The 24,712-nt window shown below is 40.7% G+C and overlaps 1 protein-coding gene and 1 pseudogene across 5 annotated transcripts in view; both read left to right on the top strand.

Annotated features, from left to right (window-relative positions):
• The window catches only part of LOC118971520 (uncharacterized), a 304,795-nt gene that overhangs the window by 92,447 nt on the left and 187,636 nt on the right, over positions 1-24,712 (top strand). For 4 of the 5 annotated variants that reach the window (XR_012133132.1, XR_012133133.1, XR_012133130.1 and 1 more), the window contains one exon: positions 651-890. The gene's annotated coding sequence lies outside the window, so the exon portion shown is untranslated. Of the gene's footprint in view, positions 1-650; positions 891-15,918; positions 16,034-24,712 lie in introns of those variants that run through there. The other variant, XR_012133134.1, reaches the window with a different exon arrangement.
• LOC140850644 (U4 spliceosomal RNA) lies at positions 19,223-19,322 on the top strand (annotated as a pseudogene).

The raw sequence follows: 24,712 nt of genomic DNA, 5'->3' as shown, positions 1-24,712 counted from the left end.
ATTAGTAGTGTTTCTGGGTATGTTGTCTCACACTGTAAGCCAAGATTTCTGTTGAGAATGAAAGGTGCCTTAGTACCCCACCCTGGACTAATGTGCAATGAAGGCTTTATCACAGTGAGGCACAGAGAGATCGCTCTTGTATTTCCAACCTTCTGATGTTTGTTTGACTCTCTTTTCACTCCAGACAGGGAACTAGTTGCGGGCAGGGAATTCTGTTGTATTCACCTTTTAATTTTTATCACTAGCACAGGGCCGTTAGGTACATATTTGATATGCAATAAAATGTTCTTTGAATGCATAAGTGAATATTTATATTCCATTCTTAATTCTTGGGGAAAATCAGTTGTCTATGTGTATAGGCAGATGTATTTACATGTTCATGTTCACAGCTACATTTTGTGCGTTATCAAAATTAGATGCCAAGTACTGTGTACTAACTGGGCCAAGTCCAAGAATACCTAATCTTACTGGTCAATCCACAATTCACTTCTGCTTCAATCCTAGAGAAAATAAAAATCCCAAGCCAAATGATACCAGCCATTTAAACTCCTCAAAAATCTTAGGAAGTGGAAATATTACCCACTGAAGCATAAGATGAACCAATGTAAGATGCGGATTTAGGAAATAAAATGGTTCTCTTTTATTGACAGGGAGCCCATATGATGTTAAAACAAAAGAAGAAATTCGGCGAAGGAGGCAGCCAATCCCATCTTTGAGTGATGTTTCTGTCAATCAGAAAATGTTTTTAGAGCTGACCTGCTTGCAAAGCTGAGGCCAAGGAGAACTGAGTTCTTTGCCCAGGAGGACAGTAGTGACCTGCATCCTGCATCGTGGAAGAGAGAGCACACCTCTGGAAACAGTGGCTGGGATATGCAAAGAACATTTGGACAGTAAGTTAATGTTGATGTTTTTCTTCTGGGGGAATTCCTGCTGTCTCTGAAAGAGTAAGAAGTCATTATTTCTAGTCTTGGGCTTCCCACTTTCTTTCTTTTGAAGATTTATGACCTGGGGACAGCAAAGCAAAGCAAGATTCAATTACAGTTTCAACCTATTCCAGGAATGTGACCTTTTGTCAGTCAGTCTGAAACTTCATGACCAGCGCTATGAGGTAGTCTGCATGATAAAAACTTGCTCCCCCTTCCTCTCCCAAAAGAAGATGTCCTCGCCTGAAACAATACATTCTTATCTTTTGCTCATAACTTCTTGCCTACCCCCCTTGGTATAAAAATCTTCCATTGATTCCAGAGATCCTGGGAGCATCTCTATCTGCAGATGGGAGGCTGCCTGATTCATGAATTGCTTATAAAGCCAATTAGATCCTCAAATTTGTTCAGTTGAATTCTGCTTTGAATTTCTAAGCTGCAGTTTTTGTCCTTTGTGACCCTAGGTCTCCTGGTTGATTGGATGAAGGGTAGAAACAATGTAGGAAAATGTGGCTTCGCTTGGTTATTTAAAATTGAGACTGTTCATGTGGCTGGACCTTTGAGAGTTGCAGGGTAGACTTATTTCTTATTAGGTTGGGAAGCAAAGAAAGGCAGTGAGCTGAGAGAAGCATAAAGTGTGTGCAAAGATGAGCATGTGAGAGATGGATAGAGAGTATAATGTTCTTCCTGTTTTCCTTCACCCAGTTCCTTCTTCAGACCCAGCGATTTCTGCTACTGGCTTCCATGAGATCCCTCTTGTATCCCTCTTAGAAATTCCCACCTCTCTCTCTTTTCTTCCTGCTACTTGCAACAAAAGAGTCTAACTAAAACACGTAACACACTGGACTCCTGGCAAATAAAAGGTCTTAACATTGCCTTTTTGTTTGTAGCTCCCCTGCATATAGTTCTCTTCTTGTGTTCAGCTTGGGTGTGCCATTTTACATAGAAGCTTTACAGAGGTGATACTCAGTTAGCTCCCTGGTGGCTCTGCACAGCTATACTTTGGCCATTACTCACAGGGCAGCCAGTCCCCTTCCTTGGTAGGTATCAGAAAAAAGCTCAGAAATAATTGCATGCAGTTCCTCCTTAGCCAAGACTGCTTTTATTGGAATTGTGCTGAGCACAGCAGCTCAGCTCTGATGGATTCAGTTCTTCTAAGAAACTTATGATTAGAATCAGGAACACTGATAACATTTTATAACCTGTTGAGGGCAATGTTTTTCTATATGTAATGCTCATAAATATCTTAAACTTTCTGTAAATCTAGCTCTGAACCCAAGATATTTTGACAAAATTACAGAGCATTTGGGACTTTCTCACATACTGCTCTCTGAATTTAGTAACTGAGTGAATGTGTTATGTATGAAATTATTGCTTGTTTAAAGAAATAGAGAACTATGTTTTCAAATTTAAGTCATTTAAAGGTTTGCAGCTGTTAAATTGAGGAAAAAAAATTCCCCAAAAGCAACCCAGCCGTGTTTGGGCTAAGTCTACATAGCAAAAGAATGCCAGGGAATAAAGATAATTTGGCTGGTCAAATCATGATGAAGATAATTTAGGAGGGGACATAACTACTTGGTAGTTAAGATATAAGTATTGGAATTAAAGACACCTGAGTTGAAGCCTAGCCCTGCTCTTTTCCCAGCCAGGTGATCTTGAGCACATTTTGTTACATTGAGTATATCAAGGCTTCTTTTCTATAAAATGGGGAGTGAAATAGTACTTACCTGAGAAGATTTTGTGAAGATTAAGTGAGATGGTTATAATTCCAGGGGTGGAGGGGGTGAGGGATATGCTCCCAGCCTGGGGCAAATTACCTTTGAAGCTGAAATCAGTCAAAGGGATAAATAAAGTGGGAGAAACCCATTTATTATGTACAAGCAGTTGTCCACTTCTGCTTGCCCATGTCTCTCACAACCCAGCTACAAAAAGGGATCCCACGCAACCTCTCCAGTCCAGATATGCCCTTACTGGCCGTTGTAATTACTTATTGATGTAGAGATAGATTATTTATCTCCCCAGCTTGGAAACACCTATTGATATGGAAATACAGTAAGGCCAGGTGAGAGATTTTGGAAATACTGTAATTTTACCCACAATCCACCCCTCCAGAAATCTCTCCTTATAATCTACTTGTTCCCCATCTTCTGCAATGGCCCCTGTGTGAGACAACTGGAGCATTGTAATCAGACTAATTAATGACTTACAGTAGCAACAGCAATAAAATCATGATAGTCCTCAAGCTGGATGATTCAGCTAGGTTCAAAGTCCTAGGCAGGTTAACTCCATAGCTCGCCCATTCCACACGCAGTAAGTAGCTGAATGGGTAGGGAGCTCAGAACAATCATCATGCAGCAGCTGTAGCCAGGGGGTGGGTCCAGGCCATAGGGACTGTAGAAGAAAATAACCTTAAGGGCGATAAGGTACATGTTTTAATGACACCAGCATAGGCAAATCTTGTCCAGCAGGTAGGATGCATGCAAGAGAGTCATCCTGTGATAGGACAGGGCAGGAATGGTATCTCGTTCTGGTCTAGTATACCAGACCTTCACCCCTCTCCCTGTGGGGGTTACAGATGGGTCAGTATATAGGGCTATGGGAAGTCCATGCACTGGCCATAAAGTTAAAACAGAACTTCCCTGTAAGATGCTATTACATCCCAGATGTTTCGAGTACAGTACTGTGATCTTTGGGGGCCACTCTGCTATTATTCCAGGAACACACAGGAAGCCAACTATCAGGCCTTGTCCCTAAGGTGCCAGAAGGGCCAGCCACTGCCAGTCCATGTGTTGAAATGTTCAGGCTACATCCACTCAACAGAGTTGCCAGGGTTTAATGCAGTTGGGGCTGGCAGCACGATTCTGCTCTGCTGGCCTTAGCCTGGCTTCAATAATTCCTCTTTGGTTTTCACATACAGTTGTATAGGAGAGGCAGCAATGTGTGTTAGAATGTCCACAGGGCTTGAGGCTCCTTTTTGGGGTGTCTCATTCAAACACCATAGCACTGTCCATAAGTGAACTGACCAGCTCTGTAGACTATTGGTGTCTGACTTTAGGCCAGATTTCAACAAACCATTGTATCTCTCCATCATTCCTGCCCCAGTAGGGTTATATGGCACATGAAACTTCCACTTTATTCCTAATTGCTGCAACCATTCTTGTAACACATGTCCAGTATAGTGGGTGCCTTGATCATTCTCAATCACCTGTGGCTGGTTATAAGCTGCAGAGATGCTCTAGGACTCTTTTGGTGGTTTGTTGATCTGCATGACAGTGCAGGAAAAGCAACCAATAGGCTGGTAGCTGTGTCCAAAAACGTCATGGCATACCGATACCCTTCTGATATGGGCAGAGGCCCAATATAGTCTATCTGCCACCTGAGAAGGGTTATCGGCCCCCTTACTATTGTCCCATGTTGCAACAGGACTTGGTCTAAGTCCCTCTTAGAGCACACAAGGCACTCCTTCTGGGCTCTGCTGACTTCTTCAAAGGTCAATGGCAAGCCACACCATCTACGAGTGGTTTTTACATTTTTAAGGTGTTAATAGTGAATGAAATTCACCTGAGCCCTGTGCTTCTGAAAGCGAAACTGTTAAAAAAAAAACTCCCTGTCTTTTGCTTTCTGAGGCTAATTGCAGATGACCGCTCTATCCTGGCATATTCTGGGGTAGACCTGTCTACATTTGTCTTGCCTGAGGGGGATTACCCGCAGGCAAGTTCACTCTATTCAGTAAGACTGAATAACAATAATGAAACATTAGGGGTAAAAGGGTTTCTATCAAGCTTTAGTCTCATGGTGGAAGGTTGAATGCTGGAATCATGTCTGCCTCTGGGGCATTTGCAATCTGTCTCCATTTCTGCCTTTAGGCAGAACACTGGGTGGAACTCTTTATATAGTAACACTGCCAATAATGGCTCACTGCCAACGGGTGTGTAAGCATTAGCTTAGCGGTAGACCAATTACATAATCAAGTAGTTTGGGGTCAGGTGAGGATCCTGGCCATAGGAACTTTCATTTTCCCTGTGGTGTCCTTCCTGAAGAATTCCATCAAACTCATGAATGACTCCTGCATACCTCACGTCCCCTTCGCTTTTCTGAGACATGCTTGATTAACAAATGTTGGCCCTATTCCAATAGCCTAAATAACTATCACATCAAGTATCTGGTATGTTTTGTCTTTGCCACAGGGTTATTAAAAACAAAAAAATATATGCTACAGGGACTGTTGCCCCCAACACTTAAAATATACTTGACTTGATAGGAGAAGTTTGCCAACTTCTGTGTCTGGGAAAGAAAGGTCCTGGTATAAAGCTCTCTGTAAGCCATAGGCCCTCCTTTGTATATCTGTTGGAACATGTGAAGTGTATTATAACTCAGACATGCCAGAAGATAAGAGTGGCCCAATCAGAGCATTGGGATGGGGGAAGAAAATAAGCAACATGGAAATTATAGCAGATAGAGAATAGTCAAAGTTTGTGCTATATGTTTCCTAGATATTATCTCATATAACTCCCTGCAAATGAAGGTAGCAGAATATACCACCCCAAAATATGCTGCTTTGGCAGAAGGATTATTTTGAGAAAGAGCAGATACAGGAGAAGCTTTGAAAACAGAGAAGTTATCATTTTGTATGGGACATTTATACTTATAAAGGAAATCTCTATTTGTATGGGTGTCTCTCTCTATCAAGAAAAGAGGGATGACTCTAAATCTCTGGAAACTTATCAGTATGGAGAAGGCACTGTCTTAAATTTGCATAACAAACTTTACTCTTGCTTACTATGATTTTCCTGGCCACCTTCCCATAACTGGCCTCCTCTTCCACGTTTTTCTTTCTTTTCTCTTTAGATGAAGATGGTATTTAAGCTGGAGTTCTATGTCAACTAGGAGAGTAACTCATTTTTCCCTGGTTATTTCCCATGTACATATGAGGAATATAAATGTCAGTAAACTTGTTTTTCTTTTTTTTTAAGGTATCATTGATATACAATCTTATGCTCAGGTTTCACATGAGCAACATTGTGGTTACTGCATTCTCCCCTATTATGAAGCCCCACCACATACCCCATAGCAGTCACTGTCCATCAGCCTTCAACTTCTTGTTTTACTCCTATTAATCTTTTATCACAGGGGACTGTCTTGCCAAGGAGTTTCAGTCCCAGACAAGTTCACTATAGATTCATTGATACCAAAGAAATGACAATGGAACATTCTTGGGGTGAAAGGGTTTATTACCTGGCTTGTTCTCTTGGCCATAGGTCGAGCACTAGAATTACATCTGCTTCCAGCAGTCTGTAGGTCTGTAATCCTCCTTGGTCTCTGCCTCCATCCAGAGCACTGGGCAGAACTCTTTATATAGTGACTCAGTCAGTAATAGCTTATTGCTGATGTGGAAGCAGTAGCCTAGCAGCAGGCCAATTACATCATCAAGTAGTTTAGGTTCAGGTGAGGATCCTGGCCATAGGAACCTTCACGTTATCCACGGGGAATCAGCTAATAACTTAGAAGAGCAGACGGAGAATTGTTTTTTCTCCCCTACACAGTCTTGCAGAGTAGGTAATTATCATCCCAATTATACAGGTTAGATAATTGAATTTCAAATTCAGTCACTTTCCCAAGCTAACAGAGCTAATAATTGAAATATGAGTCTTGAGCCCTTTGGCTCTAGAACCAACATTCCTTCTTCTAAAATTGTGTTATATTCAAGAATTGGAGGCTCCTTTGTGCAGAATAATGTGTAAACCAAGATACTCTACTGGAAGGATTGAACCAGGAAGATTCTGGTTACATTAAATAGAAGAATCTAACAATTAGAGCTCTGCAACCAGGGGCCAGGTCTCTGAAGTTTCCCATCTGGCACTTTGTATATCTGAAGACATGATTCCAAGATTTAAAAAATCTGTAATTCTTGCTGCAGAATTTTTTAATGTCTGCATTATTTTTTTGGGATTTTGATTGGTGATTCCCAGTGGTGATTAGGGTGGGAAAATAGGCCACCTTAAACAGGGAGCTCTTCAGAATCACAGGAGGAACTCTGTCATTCTGAATATTCTAATAGGTTTCAACTTTTGGGAGTGTGTCCTTAGGTTTGTGGAATGAAAATAAATTTTCAATCCCACTGTTTAAATATGCATTTCACAAGTCATAACTCAAAAATATCAAAATCATAAGAGCATTTTGCCCCTCATCCAGGGAACTGATAGTATCATTTTGTTCCACTTAAATATGTTTAATATTATATTTTCAAATATCCCCACACCTTGAAGCCACTACAAAAGTGGAGATAATTTTTTTTTCTCTACGTTCTCAACTATCACAAGCAAATAATTGATTTGAATTGAATACTACTGTTTCCTGCCTCCAGAAACACCCAGTGTAGGTTTCCTTTAAGCATGTAAAAAATTCATTAAAATACTGACTTTGTGTTTTTTTCCCCCTTATTTGTAGAAATAAAAAATGATTAAGAAAATCCTAGGAAGCGGTTCTTATACAGAGGTGTTAATTTGGTGTAAGTTATTTATATATCTTGTCAAGCCTTAATGCCCCCTAGGCTGGGCCTGGAGAGTAAATAACCTGCTTTCATTAATCTTTGAAACAGTGATTAGAGGTCTATCTTTGCAGAAATAGTGTGACTTTAGAATACTGGCCCTGGAAAACAGAGTATCTTTTGTTTTTACATGTGAAAGTTTATGTTTGAATTACAAAATTTATTTCGCAATATTCTGCAAGTTTTGCAAGTGCATGAAGGAATTATTGAGGGTTTAAAATCATTCTACTTCAACATGTCAGTGGAGGGTTTGTTAATTTTATGTAGCTGGTGCCCTGGGCAGAGAAATCTCTTTGACATTCAGAATCTATTTAAAAACATTGGTTTGTCATCTATGGATGTAACCTGATTGGATTTTCAAAGAAGTTTTAATTTACATAAAAACAATTTAAGATCAACATTGAACAATGCCTGAGGGTTATAATTGGGACGCATGTTTGTCATCAGTTTGAACTTCTTGAACAAAGTTTTGATTTTAACTTAGTAAAACCTGGGAGGAAAATATGAGTAAAAAAATACAGAAAACTTTCAGAAGTGAAACACACACACACACACACACACACACACACACACACACACACACACACAAACACACACTCTGGAATAGATCTGTTAAAGCTCTTCAAAGCTTTAAAATAAAAATCAGTATAAGTAGCTTCTATTTATTTAAGTAGTTTTTTGTATCTACTATGTGCTAGGCTTTAAACTAAGTATATTCATAGATATTATCTCCTTTCATTCTCTTAGTAATTATTTCAGGTAGTTACTATTCCTCCTATTTTAGAAAAAAGAAAGTTGAAACTCTGGGAGTTTAAAAAAATGGTCTAAGGTCACAAAGCTCTTTCTCTAGTAGAAGCAGAATGCATTTGACAGCAGTTCTGACTTCAGTGCTAGAGGTCTTCTGTCTCTTAACTGTCACTAGTTAGGGCCAATTAATAGGATGTCATCAATATAGTGGGCCAGCATGATGCTCTGAGAAAGTAACAATGATGAAGGACCTGTGGACTCTATTTTGACTGAGAGCAGAGGTGACTCACCTGGGGCAACATACAAAGCTGTTCTCACAAAAAAGCTAACTGCTTTTAATCTCTTTGTCAGTGGGTATTGTGAAGAATGCATACACCAGAACAATCACTTCATACTAACGTCCAGAGTCAGTGTTGCTCTGTGCCGGTTAGGGCAATTCATCCAGCATGGGCTGCAAGTGTGTATGATAAAAACAGTCCATTGTCATTTGCCATGTTCCATTTCCTTTTTTTTTTTAACGTACTTGCTTTACTGTTAAGTTGAATGGACTACCAGTGTGTTTACAAATAATCCTCACAACAATCTTGAATGGTAGGTGTTATCCTCATTCAACACTAGAGGAAATGGGAGTTTAGTAATGCTAAATGACTTGGTCAAGGATCCACAGCGGATAGTGGGAACGAATGGAACAGACCCTGGCCTGTCTCTCCCGAAGTCTATGCACTGCCACCTACTTAGCCTTCTTTATGGCTCCTATTGCGTCATTCTATAGAGGAAGCACTTTATATTGGAGAAGTACTTTAGTGACTTGTCACTGCAGTGAAAAGAAACTGTGAAGCTGAATACTTGAGTTGGGCTAGTTTATTTTATCAACAACTTTGTGATTGATTCAGTTAAAGATTTTATGGAAACGTGGGCAGACTGAAATAATCATATAGTGTATATTATTCATTTGAGTTTCATTAGTCTATTTGGATACTTGAGCATGTATATTACAGAATATAAAGTATGGAAGGTTAGGTTGGGAATCAGCTTGTACTCAGCTTCTTTGCTGAAACTTCAAATACTATAAACAATACCTTGAGAAATCAGTTATATTATTTTGAGCCATTAACTCTGTGAAGCACCTATTTCATATGACACAATGATTTAATTATCTCCTCACTCCTGATTTATTTGTTTGAGGTGGGTAAAGAAGAATTTACCTGGAGTTTAAGATTAAGTCAGACAGATTAAATTTTTGTTCTGTAATCTATTGACTTTTTCATTTTTTTTTTCTTGATCTGACACTAAAAGAGAATTTTATTATGACCCCAGTCCATCCAAATTATATACTATAATGGATTATGTGTGATAAATGAAGGAACCTAGATTTTTAATCATCAAAATACTTTACAATAGCAGTAGTTATATAAGTGGATATTCTACTTATTAAACAAAATGCAGCTGGAAAATAAAATATGCTCACCCAAATAATGACTCATATTAAGAAATAATCAGTTTGGATGCAGCTACTAGATTTTTCTGTCATAATGACCAATAACCTCATCAAAAAATTCTTAAACTGATGAAAAAATTTCAGTCCTGTGTGTATTGTTTTAATGATATAGGAATAAGGCAAAAATATCTCTTCTTTCTTTTATTCACATTGGAGTGAACAGAAGAATAATTCCATGGACAAAACTTCTGGTGTTTTACTGGAAAAATGAGGTGATAGATAGTAGTTAGGAATGCCATTAGTAGCTTAAAGCAACAGAGTTTATTTATTTTTTTACAGCTGGCACTCCAGGGGTATGTGGTTACTGATGTGGGCTTACCCTCTCAACTATGCCATCAGGGATCCAGAGACTTTCTATCTTTCTGTGCTGACATTCTTAGCAAATTGGTTTTCATGCTCCTATTTGTTGCCTCATGGTTGTAAGATGGCTGCAGAAGGTCCATCCATCATGAAAATGAGGGAAGGATTAGATATCTATGCTCCTTTATCAGTCTGCTTTCACATATATCTCCTATACCAGAATTGAGTCACATGTCCATGTCTAATTGCGAGGAGGCAGGGCAAGTGAGAAACAGGATTTCTGTTGTTGATACAGCCAACTACAACTAATCCTCGGGGGCTAGGTAATTGGTGCCTCCAAACAAAATTGGGGTGCTATTCAGAAAAAAGGCAGGGCTGGATTTTAGTCCCCCTTCAGAGATTTCTGTATGTTTTGGTCAGCAATTTGCTTTTTTGTTTTCTCACAAGTATTCTGGGCAAAGTTGTCACCTTACCAATAGCTATTCCCAAAGAACTTGTCTGCTTAAGTGTGGATTGCAGGGATTCAGATGTGGAAGAGATCAGTGAGGACAAGAGTGGTCCTGGAATATCTCATGAAAGAAAAGAATTGAAGGTGAGTAGGACTAAAGTAGGTGGGAGGGAAAGGAAACAGCATCCCACTGTGAGGGATTGCACAGTAAAGGCAGGGAGACTGGCTAAGCACTTGGTGTGAGGAGAGAGAAGGGAATCACCCTCTGAGGAGAAGGGTTGAGATTATCTGTGTTAAGTGTGTCTTTTTATTCTGATGCTTTGATATCTGGCTCCTTGCTGACCTGGAGAGACTGCCCTTTACAGGGCTAGCGAGTTCCTAGAGAGAGTAAGTGTCTTGCCTGCGAGCAATATAAACCAATGAAAGCAGAGACCATACCCCCAACTACTCTTTTATCAAAGCTTTTATACTCTGGGCCACTATCCACCTGCCCTGATCACACCAGGGCCAGGTATGAGACAAGTCACAGGCTTGTAGTCCATTTCTGCCATCCAGAAGGTGCTGAAATTACTCCAGCTAGCCAATCCTAAATCTGCTTATCCTGCATTACCTATGTTTTCTCCTTGTTTCCTCTGCTTCCCTACTGACCCTGGTGCTTCCCAGTGTGGCCCCCACTCTGTGCTATGCCATGCCTCCTGTTTCTAAGGATCTGTGAGTGTAAACTTCTCCATGGAAATCATTTCCATTTCCGTGTGTCTTACCATATCTGATGAAAACAGATGCTGGTACATACTACACCACTATCCTTATTTTAAGGAGCATCAGCTAGACTGGGGATAATGACAGATAAGGTCTGTTATTGAGCAGTCTGAGATTTCTGGTTTAGGTTTGGTGGGGAATACAAAGCACCTCGAGGAAGAGAGAGGCTTGGAAGTGTTGATAATCTGCCCACTAGGATCACAAGACTCTAGTGTTTGGTGGTGTGCAGGTTTTTCTTTTAATGACCCTTGTGGGGAAAATGGAAGTTCCTATGGCCAGGATCCTCACCTGAACCTAAACTACTTGATGATGTAAGGCTGCTAGGCTACTGCTTCCACAGCCGTGGGCAATAAGCTGTTATTTACTGAGTCACTATATAAAGAGCTCTGCCCAGTGCTCTGGGCTGAGGCAGAGATGGAGGTGGGTTACAGACCTGCGGATAGCTGGATGCAGACTTGACTAGTGCTTGACCTACCACTGGGACACTAAAGCCAGGTATAACACTTTTACCCCAAGAAGTCCCATTGTCATTTCTTGGTCTCACTGAATCCTCAGTGAACTTGCCCAGGGCTGAAACCCTTAGGGAAGACATTCCTCAAAATATGACCACATTACTATGGAAAAGTCAATTATCTTTCTAAGTGATCTTCAGTTTGCTCTTAGTGTCTGAGAAAGAACAGTGAGATTATGAAAAACACTGAGGCTAATAACCTTCCATGAGAACCAGTGAGCTCAAGCTCAGAAATAGAAACATAAGAGGTTTTCTCGCTACCCCAAAGGAGAGTGTTCCTATGAAACCTTTTGTAAGCTGAAATAATGTAACACCAAGGCAAGAAGCAATTACCATTTTGTAAAAGTGAAAGTCCTCTTTGGATTTCTTTCATTAGCAAAAGCAGGTACTACTGTAGGTTTTTCATTAAAGCAAAGTGGTGGAAATTGACCTTTCAGAGAGTGGAGGAAACCTGTATTGGGGAGACAAGAAAAACCATTTTTTTTCCTGTTCAAACAGAATCACTTCTTTTATTTTGCCGCAGAATAATTCTGTTAACCATGTTAATATTCTTTTGTTAAAATTCTAGTAACCCTTCTTTAAAAGTTTAGAGTTAATGAACCCAAATGATTGTTAATATTTTGTTGTTTAAATAGCAGGGCAAACCACAACTAATAAAAACTTGTGATGATCACCACATTTACTAGCATAACTTTCCTACATAAATAGTCTGCAATTAAAATGAGAAGAGAGGAAGTTGTAGAGTTACCTGGCTCTAACAGGTTAGCAGTATTACCACCTGGTGCTGAATTTCCAGAAATTTCCCCTGACTAATTGTTCTGCTTAGAGGCAGGAATGGGCCAGTTTAGAGAAGAGGCTTAGAGACCCTGCTGAGAGCAGCTGGTGAACTGTGGTAACTGTTAACTCTTCAATTTGAGTAAATCAGATTCAGTTAAAGCCAGTTCAAACACCTTTGGTAAATCTGAAGTTTCAGAATTCTTGCTGTTAAAATTCAACTTGCAGAGTTACCCCAAATCATTTTTTCCTCCTCCAAATTGTGTATAGTGGAATATGTGAAAGACAGAAAAAGATACTATGAATATGGTAACCAGGAAAAGACTCCCTCTCCCCATTTTCTGTTAGGTAAAAGCCCAATAGAGTACGATACTGAGAAAACCCGTGAAGCTGTCTGAAACAAGGAAACAGCTATTTTAATTCATAAAAAATTTCATTGTAATAGCCTTCATTATTAGGCACTCATTCTAAAGTCATTTAAGAGGAAAAAGAACATGTTGTTCAGATGTAGTAAAAAAAAAAAAAAAGAGAAGACAAAAACCCTTTAGGTTAGACTTGGACTTTCTTTATTACACCCATTTGGTAAATGACTTTTCCACCTGATTTAAAACAACCATTTTGTTCTTTAAAAGTCTGGATTGTTGTTTTGCATTTTAAAATACACTCATTCCCAGGGCACTGTCTGTGTGATTAGAGAGAGACTTTTAAATCCCTTCTGCAGATCAGTGTGTAGAGGAAAGAACACCAAACTGGAGAAGCGGCTGGGCTCTGCCCCTCAGCCGCTTGGGTCAGTCTGGCCCCCCTCTAGGCTTCCCTTTTCTCCTCTCTAACATGGGAGACTGGACTACACGGTCTGTGCAGTCCCCACCACCACCAGGGTTCTGTGATTCCCAGGCTCATGCCATGGGCTGTATAGTCCAGGCAGGTCATGAATGGGAGAAGCAGGCCTGGCACCCACTGAGGTACAAAGTGAGGGGCATGTATGTACCTAGGCTGAGGATACAGCTGCTGCTCGGCTCAAGTCCACAGATGTTGTCATGGTTACAGGGTTCCTGTCGCAACCTGATTCTTTTCAAGAGGCTGCCCAACAGCCTAGCCTTTTTGCCCTCTGATCTGTTCCTCCGCTCCCCTGCCCTTCTCTGCTCTGAATCCTGGGTGCGACTTGTACAGGCTGTGGTTCTGACTCTCATGTCCCTGTGCTTGTCTAGGTCCTGCCAGTGGGAGGCATCGGTGGGAGATGGAGATGCAGGTGGGGGGAAAGGGAGAAGCTGGGCAGTGCCTCCTGCATGAGGAATGTCTCTGCAAGGAGCCCAGCTTTTGCAAGGCAAGCCCGCTGTGGTTCCAGCTTTCCCTGGGCGATTCTTGGCCCCTCCGCATCTCCTTGCAGCCCGTTCCCCCCGTCCCTGGCTCCTCCTCTCTCTCTAGCCTAGATGTGAGACTCTCCCCAATATAACCCCTCACGGAAGTTCTAGAGCAAAATTGTCGCACAGAATCAGTCCAATCTTGAGGCCAGGGGTCGACCAAATACGCCCCTATGTGTTAGTCATTGGACAACTATCCAAGCTTCAGAAAACCTATTCTCTTTCATGTTTAAGCAGATAAGATTGCTTTAATCATGTTACCTGGGGAAAGAATCGTGAGGTTAGAGGGAGGAACTGGGGAGAGTTTTACAGTTTTGTTATACTCACAGTTCCCTGGGGAGCACACAGAATACCACGTGGGGCTGTGCAGGGAAGTCCTGGGCTTCGTCCTGATGGGGGGAGGGGAACCATGGATAAGTGCCTTTATTATGGCTTCTGGGAAGGAGTGGACGAGGCAGGGTAAGACTGGCTAATCTAAGTTCAGTGGGCTCTGGTGGCATATGGGCTGCCCCTGGTTGTGTGGTAGCTGGTGCTGGGGTGATGTGGCTGGTTGTAGAGTGGCCTGGAGTATAAGAGCCCCATATGGGAGGTGCTTGGAGATGTGAACTCCACTATACAAGGAGGGGAACTGGCTGGCCTCTAGCAGGCCCCATTAGTGGGCCAAGATGACACACACACAAAACTATATTACAGTGAAATTTAAACTTCTCCAGGGAGAGCTTCCTGAGTTACAGGAAGGTGTTGCCTTTCCTGAGAGACAGAACCATGTAGTTCCCCATCTTTGCAAAACTGCTGAGTGATGGTGGCAACACTTCCTACTCAGTAAAGGGAGAGGCTGGCGGCAGCCAATATTTATCCCACGCTAAAGGCAAGGCCAGCAGCTCTTCCCTGGCTATCCCATGCCTGTTTCTATCACTTGTCCCAGGCTCACCGAGGTGAGCAGTGCTCTGGACTTGACCGATGGTTTTGCCTGGCCTTCTCAACATGACTCACAGGAACTTTTTACCTAGTGATCATTCTTAGAACAGTTCCTCAAGAGAGACTTTCTGTACTTCAACACACTTAAGTGGGAAATGTTATAACAAAGGATCACGTACTTTTCTTCTTTACCCAGATTTATTCAATCAGCGGCAAACCGTAGACTATGAGTCCTTAAAGGAACTTCATCTTTTTCCTTTTTGGAAACAGGCTCAGAGAAATTAAGCATCTTGCTAAAGTCATGCAGCTAGTTTAGCTACAGAGTCAGAACTAGAGTTCAGATCTCTTTATTGTCTTGTTAGTGGCTGAATGCTCCTATAAACCAATTGCCCCATTTTATAATACACTCACACAAAAATTAAACCCAGTACATGTGTAGAATTGCAGATACCAAGTCTGTTAAAGCTGAACTTTGTTAAAAAGTATGAGAAAGACCTTTCCCTGCACAGTTTCTCAACAAAGACAGTGAAAATAGCTTGAACTTGAATCAAGCAGTGAGTGTGTGCAGATCACTCTGAACGTCTGCTCATGTGCGTGCTGTCTCCCTGAAGAGGGTACCATGTTTGGCCCTGCCTGTGTAGCTGCTGAGCAAACCCAGCTCAGCACAGTGGCAGTTTTAAATGACTGCTCCCTGGTGGACTGTTTCATGTGGATGCCACTTCATTTAATCATCACATCACCCCCTTGAGAAAGGTGTGCAGCTTGAAGGGTCGGTCCCTGAAAGAAAACATTATCAGAAAAGCACTTTTTCTCAAAGAGGGGTCACACGGTATCTGTGCGAACAATAATGGAATGATAGCACATTTGCATGATGTTGGCCCACAATCTGTGTACAGGCTAGCCCAGCTCAGCACCCTGGGGAAACTGAATTTGACAGCGTATAGAATCCTGTTCAGAAAGGCAGCCATATTTGCCCATCTAACAAATCACACAATTGTCTGCCACCTGACCTTCCTCAAAGCCATACTTTTCAGTGGCATTGAGCATGTGTTTGTTGACAGCTTATCATTTCCAGTTGTTAACAATTATCTTGAAGTGAGTAATCACCAATAGCGTCCTTCATATATTACAGATAAAAGAAACTCCTCTGTTTGAAAACCTCTGGTGGCTCCCCACTGCTTATAGAACAATGCTGAAACTTCTTGGCTAGACATGCGAAGCCCTTCTATCATCTCCTAATAATGAGGTATTATTCTCTCATACTTCTTTGACTTCAGCCAATGTGGATTCATTCACTCAGCAAAAGTGTGTTGGGCCCCCACCATGGCCCAGCCACCATGCTGTGCAATCAGAGGGCACTCTCCTTGTCCCCATGTTGCCTACTGTCGTCATGCTCTTTCCCAGGCACTCCCTGGGGGTTCTCGACCTTGAGCCGTTGCCCTCTCTGTTCTCTGACTGCAGGGTCCTCCTTCATTCTCTCATCAGAAAATGACCACTTCCCCGAGGCCCTCTCCTCTGAGGTCTCCTCCCCGTGTACTTCTGTGGTAATTACCGTTTGTATTCTGAATTCTAGTCAGCTTGTACAACTCAGATTATTATTAAATTCTCCACTGTAAATGCCTTCTGAGAAGGGACCATGTCTTATTCATCTTCTAGTCCTTGCTGCCTGGCTTGGTGCCTGGTGGCTGTGCAGGGTTGAATAGAGATTTGCTGGACAGATGGGGGCAATGATACTGGTTCTGTGGTCAACCTCTTGGTTTCTTCCACATTTTTCCCCCTCATTTATAGTGACTAATGTTTCTATTAATTCCAAGAAAATGGCCATTGCCCCTAATGTGGAACTCTTAGAATAGCTTGAGCAGAAGTTTATCTGTGGGAGTTTTCCCCATGCTCTGTGAATCATTCACTGAGAAGCATGGGGTTGATGTACACTTGCTTTTTGAGTGAGTTTATTTGGCAATGCTTATTAGTATTAGTAATAAGTTTGTACCAATAAATTTATTATTAGTTTCACTTATTCTGATAAGGAATCTTAGGTATTTCCATTTCTGTTTATTTTTATTTTAAGCTTCTAGCAACTGCTTTGAGGAGAGTGGAAAGTATTTCATTTTATTCCAAGAAAATAAAGTAAATATTGTGTGCAGGATAATCTCTACAGTGTATTGTTCATGTGGCTTTCAGATGACCTAGTTCTTCATATAAAGCATCCTTTTCATTTCAAAAACTGTTGACTGGACCTAATTGCTTTTTGATTGTAGTGCTGGCAAAAATATGTTAATATTAATACCAGGAATTCCAACATTTAAAAAGGTGAGGTATTTATACCTGTTTCAGTCTTGAACATAACAAAGAATATGTCCTTCTACAGGACTATTCGTCAGAAAGTCCATAGTTGCATATTTACTTACATTAATTTAATTGTGAATTACATGGTAACTTCTTGCACATTTTTTGGGGATTGGAGCTTAAAACTAAAGTCATCTCTATATATTTCTATTGCTAAATCTATATCATCATCTGTATATCCATATCTACTTACCTATCTCCTATCTGTCTATCACCCATCCATTCATCTAACCTCCCTAAAGAATGAGAAACAGTAAGATATGTTTTATGTTTATTTTTGACTACAGTTGGATTGTTCACCTCTTAGTTAATTTTGGTTTTATTATCCAGGGTTTTGCTAGAAACCATAGATGGGTTTACCTACCCACTGTTTCTAATCTTTGAAGAACTACAGGAAATGGAAAAGATACCAAAATATTGGAGAAAATTTCTGGGCAAATTTGATTCTTTCACAAAAGAGAGAAGAGAATGGAGTCTACACACCGAAGATTGGTACTCTGGAGACTAAAACTGGGAAAAACTCTAGAAAGAATTATTGAATGATAGAAAAGGAAACTGTAATCATTAAGATTCTCAAGGGTTCATGAATAATATGCTTTATTAATTGAATATTCTTTTCTAATTGCTTTATTAAAAAGGGTTCTGTATCAGGCTTTGTTTTCTGAATAATTATATGCCACTCTGCCTTTTCTTCTGCAATTTATGGAGCTTGGAATACCCTTCCTATCCACTCTTGTCTAGTGAAAATTTATTCATTTAACAAGATGTAACTCAATATTTTAGTGAAGAAGCCTTCTAGGTCAGTATTAAGTGCAATCAGTATTCCATGCCACTTTTCATAGAATAAGAGATGTGTATCTTCTCTTCTTTCATTCTGTGTTATATTTTAGTGATTATAAATATGTTTTCTGTCTGCTTATTGAAGAGAAAACCTGCTGAAATCTTCCCATGGTTCTCCTCTAGGACAATTGTGAGCTTATACATATCAGGGTTGCTTTATCCTAGAATTCCATCACCTCTTCATTTTCTTTCACCTTCCTCTAGTTGGATAAAATTAGCTGTTGAGTCACCCTTGCTCATTCATTCTCGTATCCTCAAAGGGATGGTACCAAAACAGCAAGCAGGTCCAAAACTGGTGAGAATCTCTACCTTCAGCAAAATACAACTTCCATCTCCTTCTCACCTCTGCGCAAAGACTGGTTCCACTAGGGACAGGCATCTACTGTTTTCTCTGTATGCCTGGGAAGCCTGGAGTTTTCTGCATTCTGCTATTACTTTATCTTGATACTATTTATAAATGGCACCTCCTCTGGTTTAAATATATCTTCTTTACATTCAAGGCTGTTCTTTTCTTTTTCTGAAAAGGCCTGTTTATCTCAATGAAAATCTAGAATACCATCCATTTGCTCATGCATTCAGCAAACATTTATTGAGTCCTAGGATGTGCCAAGCAAAGGATACAAAAATAAATATCTTTTCGGTTTTCTAAGATCACTATGACCTCTCAGCAAGACAGATGCTCTAAAGGAGCATTTCCACATAATATTCTAAGTCCAAAGAAAGGTGCAGACCTCATGAGAAGCCTTGGGACAGTTCTGGGTGGTGGGGTAGATAAGAGAAGTTTCCTGGGAGTCATGACATTAAAATTAAGCCTATAAACATGAGCAGATATTAGCTCTGGGTAGGAATTAGCCACATAAAAGTGGAGAATGGAGCTTGGGGGTGTGGAAAAGGTATTCTGGGCAGAGGGGGAGCCATGAGCAACAGCACAGAGGTAGAAACATCACGATATGGGCTGGGACAGATAAGCCGTTTGGTGGTGTTGGAGTATGAAGTTCAAGGCAGGGAAAGCTGAGAGATGAGGCTAGAGAGAGTCTCAATCAGATCTCATGTCCTGAGTTCCACCCTAGCAATTCTCAGCAATAACTCCCCTGTTCTATTTCCTTCTTGGGGTTAAAAACTTAAGTTTTTATTTGTCTATTTTTCACAAAAATCCACAAGGCTGGAGCTGGTTCACATTGACTATTGAATTTTCAGGAATACTGCAGGTTGGTTGATGACCATACCCATTATTAAAAATTAAATTTTTGAGCTTTGCGCAGTGGCAGTATCGTAGCCAATGAGGTTTATCCGAGGCGCGATTATTGCTAATTGAAAAAAAAAAAAATTAAATTTTTGAAACATGAATTAAATGAAATAAATGTAAATTAATTAAATTAAATGAATATAATTAAATTAAATTAAATTGAATAAACATTAACTAAATTAAATAGAAAGATAATAAATACCAGAAACTTCACTTTCCAATTATTTTACTGCATTTGCTCTACTCTACTGTACAGTATCTGCACCCTTAAGGCTATGCTGTTTCTCTCATAGTAGAAATGCCATACAATGTGTTCTGTTGCTGTGCTTCCCGACTCTGCTTATTACACCAAGTTGGTGGCTTAATATTTACACCATGGAAATCAGCAAATGCTCCTAGTCAGGGAGTGATTTATTGTTTTGTTGACTGTCTAGACAGAAGAAAGCAATGGAGCAAATGGAAATAATGCAGATTACACACAAAAGTGTGTTTGTGTTTGTAACCAAGTGCAAAAAATTGGGAAAGTATTCTTTCAGTATTTGACAATTATTTTCCAATTTGGTAAGGAAATCACTCACACTTATTGAAAAAGGGACAAATGTGCAACACATGCCTTTGTTGTGTTCCCTTTGTTAACACAAATGAAAACACCAAACAAAACTCATTTCAAAACCATGCTCATTTGTCATTTGCGACCATAGGTTGGATGTAGATACAAAAGTTCAACAAAAATTAACAGAAGCAATTTGTCAGAATTAACTGACTGTATGGAATTTAGTAAAGAATATCAGTAAAGAATATCATATATGTGGTCATTACTTGTAAATTGTGAGCTATGCATCTTTTGTCAGGAAAGTTTATAATGAAGTTTTATGACTATCATATATATATTTCTTTCCTCTAATAGCTGATTGTTAAACATTTATCAACAAATTATGGCCTAAACTTATCCATAACTCTAACCTAGATTAATTTATCCTGTTGATTAATGAGTAACCATGGGTAATTCATGGAACTTCCTATTATATTTGGCTTTACAGACATCTGGGCATCTTCTCTTTCCTGCCTGACTTCCAGTTTCAATCACTTTTAACCATGTTGACAGCTGTCTGGGAAAACACGTCTCTCTCCTCTCTCTTTGCAACAATCACCAGGGCCTTAGCCCACCATTCTATTACTAGGTCCAGAAAGTGGAAATAGATTTTGCAAACCTACCCAAGTCCACCTATTTAGTTAGCTGTTCATTTCCCGCTTTTTCCTTTCTCATACAAATTCCAAACTCTCAACTATACCTCTAGCTTCCCTCCATGGACTTTGAAGTCCTGAGAGATGTTTTCTAAACCTCTTACGGCAGAATTAGCAATCTCCACATGAGTTGGTAAAGCAGAGAGAGGGGAGCTGTCCTGGCCTTCAGACTCTCCATAACAGGGAACATGTCCTGTTATGAGGACCAATCATTCCAAGGAAGCTGTTACTACGGGCCGAGTGCTTCTTACCGCAGACCTGCAAACAGGCTTCCAAGCGCCTTCTGGCGCCCGTCTAGTGGCCATGGGAAGCATAAACCATTGCTTCTTCTCTAGGAGGTGCCAATTCTCTCTCTCTCCTAGAGGTACAGAAGCTTGATTATTCCAGTCTCTTCTCATCTACTCGGTCATATTCTCCCACCCACCAACCTCCCCTCAGGCTCCTCGTTGTCATCAAATTCTTGGTTATTTTATGTCTCACATTAGATGTCTTGTCCTTCAAGAAGTCTTCCCTGGGGGGTCACTCCTGCAGCTCCCTGTATTCCAACCAGTGGAGGTGCTGGGTTTGTAACAGCCTGACTTGTACACTGTCCCCTCACTACTCTATGAGGACCGAGATGGGACCACTTTTCTCCATGTCTATTTCCAGCTCCCAGCACAGTACCTGGTGCTGTGGCAGGCATTCAATATACGAGCACTGAATGAAGCAATGAGTGAATAAATGAATGGTTTCAGGTCTTGGTGAGGCTCCTGTTGATTCAGAGATCTTTGACCCAAGAAGACAAATGTTCTGCTCTCTAACATGTAACATACAATCAGGAAACACACCATTAGTGTGCAAAGGATTTAGTCATTCAAAAAGGGCAGGAATGGTAGGCACACAGGAATCACTGTTTACTGCAATTTTGAAATTTTACTAGGCAAATGCTGCCAGGTCGTTCCACTCTCAGGGTGCAAATATTCACAGATTAGGCTTGGGTCTTGCCACCTTGGTGTGTGGCTCCCAGTTCACTGTTCTCTATCACTCCTGGCTTCCCCCTCAGGTACGGTTTTCCTTTTCCATAAATGTGTTGGCCACTTCTGAAAATAGAATTAAATATATATCCTTGGAGCAATTTTTTTGCCCTTTTCCTGCCCAGAGAAAGCAGGGCACCCACAGACCCTTCACACCTTGATCAGGGTCTGTCTTAAGCTCAGGTCGCAGTTCTTCACCAGCACTTTCTCTATATTTGTGGGTTTTCTGTACATTTGATTTGAGTTCTCAGTGCCAAAGGCCACACCAGCAGTTTTTTAGGTAGGTTTTCTCCTCTAGACTTAATTACTTTATTTTGGGTGTAACTGGTTGCTGTGGACCATCCCCTAAGCTTTATAGAAGCATTTGTGCATGAGTGTGCGTGCATGTGTGTAAGTGCATGCAGCCGAGAGGATACTTTATTTCTTCTGGAGGCTCTAAGAAGGGATATGCATCCAAATTCTTGACTCAGTCTTTACCCTGCAAGCAGTCTTACTGCAGTGTCCTAGATCTTTGCTCCCATGATTTATCCTAATTTGAGAATCTTTTACTGATTGGAAAGACTGGATATGAGAAACCATTTTATTTTTCAGACTAGCAGTTCCCTGCATTTCTGGGCTATGTTCCCTTTCAGTTTTGCTGAAGTTCCCTTTCAAATTTGCTAGTCCTCGCTTCTTCTCATCCCGCTCTGGTAGTACCTGATCATAAACAGCTAAAAGCAACCGTTGAAACAGTAGATTCTTTCAACTGTTGGGGAGGAAAATTTTCCTCTACCCATCAAGGTTCTTCTAGTGGGTCTTAGAATCAAACTGCTATGAGACAGATTAAGAAGTGGAAAAAAAAGCCCAGTTATATTACATGTGCATGGAGGCCTCAAATGACCAAGGCAGGCAGGTTTTATGTATTTTAGGTAAAGAGAAAATAAATCTGTAAGGAATTGACAGGACAAAGAAAACTTATGTTTGGGAGCTTCAGTTAGTAAGAAATTCTAAATAGTATTTGGGCTAGGGTAGTGAATTAGGAGAAAAGTAACCAAATCTGTTCATGTAGCCTTTTTGGCTCTGAATTCCCTGTCTCTGGTGTTAAGAATGTCACTCTACCTTCCCAGGGAGGGCACCTTCACATGGGAGATTTAGTCCCTGGTTTCAGGGGGCCCAAGCAGAGTCAGAGTGTCCCTCTTGCCCTGGCTGTTTCTCCAGTCACTTTCATTCAAAGTAATTGATATGCCAAATGGCACATGTCAGCGTCACCTAACCTTGGTCCCTATGCAACTTCCTGTCTAGAAATCTCCTTGGACAAGTTCAAAAGCTTATTAGATCCATTTTTTATGTTCCAAGTTACCATAGGTGACAGTTTAACCAAATGTTTCATGTCTGCATAATACAGGCTACCATTTCTCCAGCCTCCCATATGTTTTCTAACCACTTCTCTAGCTTTCTTCAACAATTTCTTTGCCATTTTTGAGCTTCCACACATGCACCATTTAGGTCCAAAGCAAATATCCCATAGTTTAGGTTTTTGTTGGCACCATTTTCTGTATCTCTTAGCTATTGCTGTGTGAGAAACTATGCCCCAAACTCATTGGTTTAAAATAATAATTCTTCATTACATGTTAACAATAAATGTCTCTGATCAACATGGCAAAGGAAATGGATCCTGGAAGGAAATGGATATAGGGTTGCCATTAACACAATCTACCCCAAAGATTAAGGCTTTTTACCTTGGAATTATGGAGAAAACAGTTTTTATTTGTTTGTTGGATAAGGGTGTTACTTTATCTTCACACAGTTTAAAAAATGCTTTGATAAAAGTGCCTTGTTTTCTTTATAAAACAATATCAAAGGCAGGTTTTTGAGTCTGCAAAAAATCAGTAAATGAAAGGAACTGTGGCTTAAAAGCTGTAAATCCCAAGTTTGAAGCAACTAAGATTTCCACAAGCTCTTACTTCAAAGGGTAGAAAACCAAGCAGTGCATCTTGATGCAGGAAAATCTTCTCTTTATTGGTAAACTCACTCTAGGAACCAACATGTTTCCTTTCTGTCAAGGCTCTTGGAAGGAACATATAGAGCTTTGAAGTCAGGTGAACTAAAATCTTTGGGGAAATTACTTAATAAGGCAGAGGCTGAGAATGCAGATACTGGACATGGTAAGAAAAGCTGTGGACCATATGACCTCATGACCTGGGGCTTTGGGGTAGGGTGAGTAGGAGAGCGCAAGTGAAGGGCTCTACCCTCCAGCTTTGTGAAAAAGAAAGGGAGGGTTGGTGTTCATATGGCACAGGAATTTACAAATGTGATATTTATGTTGCATTGCATTTAAAAAATCTTTCCCTGTATATTACTTTCATAAATATGGTACTTATTTAACATTTGTACATGATGAAATGTTTTTTGATAAAATATTATTGAAAAATCTGTGTTCCATTCTTTGTAATTTATGGAACTAGTCAGGGCAGGCAGACCTCCCTCCACTCAGTGGTTTAACCTAATAGAAGTGTATTCCTCACTTCCGTCATAGTTTCAGGTGGATAGAAGGGAGGCAGTGCTGGGGACAGGGGTCAGTCTAGAACCTGGGCTCTGTCCATCTTGCAGCCCCACCCTGTTGTAGCTCCTTGTGGTTTTCTCTGTTCAGTAGGAAGATGGCGAAAAGCATGAGCTGGTTTGAAAATGGCCACCTAGCCTTTGTGGTCCATTTATGTGTGCACATCTCACATGTACTTGAAGTGTGAATGGACTTAAGGACTTGCTTCTAATGAACAGAAAAAAATGGAAGTGATGGCATGTAGCCTTGGAGACTAGGTCATAAAGGCACTGTAGCTTTTTGCTTGCTCCTTCTCTCGCTCAGATGGCTCACTTTGGGGGAAGCCAGCTGCCGTGTAACAGGGACACTCAGCTGGCCATGCAGAGAGAGAGGCCCACGTGGTGAGGACCTGAGGTCTTTTGTCAGTTGCCAGCAAGGAAACAAGCTCCTGCCAACAGCCGTTTCAGGGTGGCATCTGGGAAGGGGATCCTCCAGATTCACTCAAGCCTGAAGATGACACAGTCCCCATTGATGGCTTGACTGCAATCTCATGAGAGGCCCCAAAGCAGAAATACCCAGGAAAACCACCAGATTCCTGACCCTCAGCAACTGTGTGACATAATAAATGTTTGTTGCTATAAGCCACTAAGGTTTAGGATGATTTGTTACACAGCAATATATAACAAATACAGAGAGTGAAGAATTTGGCATGGAGGGT

This window comes from Manis javanica, chromosome 7 (assembly GCF_040802235.1).
Source record: "Manis javanica isolate MJ-LG chromosome 7, MJ_LKY, whole genome shotgun sequence".
Lineage (NCBI taxonomy): Eukaryota > Metazoa > Chordata > Mammalia > Pholidota > Manidae > Manis > Manis javanica.
The sequence above is the reverse complement of the archived record's forward strand: the minus strand, read 5'-3'. Positions and strand labels throughout refer to the sequence as shown.